Below are 1,562 nucleotides of genomic sequence, written 5' to 3'. Positions count from 1 at the left end.
CGGGGCACTGCTGGCACTGCCGGCACTGGTGGCACTGTCGGCACTGCTGGCACTGCTGGCACTGCTGGCACTGCTGGCACATCCCATCCCGGCCATCCTGCAGCATTCCTCCAGCCCCACTGCCCCACCTCCGTGGCACACGTGCCCCGAGCAGGCACCTGGGGCATTCCAGGAGCTGGCACCTGAGCCCAGACAGGGGCACTGTGTGAGCCAGGGACGTGATGGGGCTTGGGAAAGCCCAAATCTGGGAGCGGGTGGCACAGTGCCACAAACCCAGCAGGAAGCCCCTTGGCACAAGGCTGCCCCTCATCACTGGCTCTGGGCTGGCAGCCCCCAGGGACATGCCCAGAGACTGGGCTGAGCTGGGGCTGACTCCTCCACCAGGAGTAACTGAAATAAAGGAGCGCAGGCAGCCTCTCTCCCATGGGCTGTGATGCTGGCACGTTGCTGGCAGTACAAATACACTGCTTTGGAGATTCCTCAGTGCTCCCAGCCAGAGAGCAAAGCCAGACAGCGCCTGTGCTCCTCCCTCTCCACACCGTGATTCCCAAACTAGCTGATAAATTAAAATGGCCCAGTAAAACTGCCCAAAACAAACACTTTCTCAGGGATTAAACCAAGCCCAAAATGCCAACATGAGCCGTGACCTGCAGCAGCAGAGATGCTCCAGTCCCGCTGCTGCAGGGACCCGTGTCGGACCCTGCGAGGCACCCCCGGGTTTGGGGCAGTCCTGGGGTGCAGCAGAGCTCCTGTTTCCCCTTTTGGGGGGACAGTGTGACCCACAGACAGGGCACCGACGCAGAGCTGCTCGAGGAGAGGAGCTGGGCCCAGGCGAGGGGACGTGCCCGCTCCAGGCAGCTCGGGCAGTGAGGACATTGTCACCAGGGTGGCAGCAGGGCACGGGCACACCCGGCCAGCAGCGCCCCAGCTGCTGCTCCCCACGGCCAGCCAGGGCCTGGCCACCCCGGGACCGTGCCTGGAGCCTGCCTCCAGCCCAGGATGTGTCTGTCTAACCCTGTGGCCAGCCTGAGCACCCACAGCATCCAGCTGTGCCCGGTGGGAGCCAATTGGACCCACAGCTCGGGGGGGACAGCTCAAACCCGGGCTAGAGGAGTGACCAAGGCAAGCCTGGGAGCGCCGTGTGGGGAACACAGAGTGGTACAGGACACAGGAGCGTGCTGTGGGGCAGGAGCTCCGTGTGGGGAGCAGAGTGAGACACGGGACACGGGAGCAGGGTGTGGGAGGTGGGAGGGAGGCTGACGGAGCTGCAGGCTTTGGACCTGGGGTGGGGTCAGGCTCCACTCCAGGGCAGGTCAGGCTCTGGGCTGCCCCTATTCGCCCTGGTCACCCTTCTCTTCCTGCACAGCTGCTCACAAGAAAAATCCAAATGCTCGACTAATGAATTCATTATAACTTATTTATCCATCACGCGCTGTCAGGGCCAGAGCTCCGGAGGGCTTTCACACGGCTCCCCTCGGGCCCTTGTTTGGGCACAGAGCTCAAAGGGCCCCCAATCCCCACGGAGCCCCCCCGGAGCACCGGGAGGTCCCACACGGGGACAG

General features: G+C 63.6%; 1 protein-coding gene across 1 annotated transcript in view; it reads right to left on the bottom strand.

Moving 5' to 3' along the window:
* The window catches only part of ZNF710 (zinc finger protein 710), a 19,820-nt gene that overhangs the window by 17,378 nt on the left and 880 nt on the right, over window positions 1-1,562 (bottom strand). The gene's annotated exons all lie outside the window — the stretch shown is intronic.

This window comes from Geospiza fortis, unplaced genomic scaffold (genome assembly GCF_000277835.1).
Source record: "Geospiza fortis unplaced genomic scaffold, GeoFor_1.0 scaffold2, whole genome shotgun sequence".
Taxonomy (NCBI): Eukaryota; Metazoa; Chordata; class Aves; order Passeriformes; family Thraupidae; genus Geospiza; species Geospiza fortis.
The sequence above is the reverse complement of the archived record's forward strand: the minus strand, read 5'-3'. Positions and strand labels throughout refer to the sequence as shown.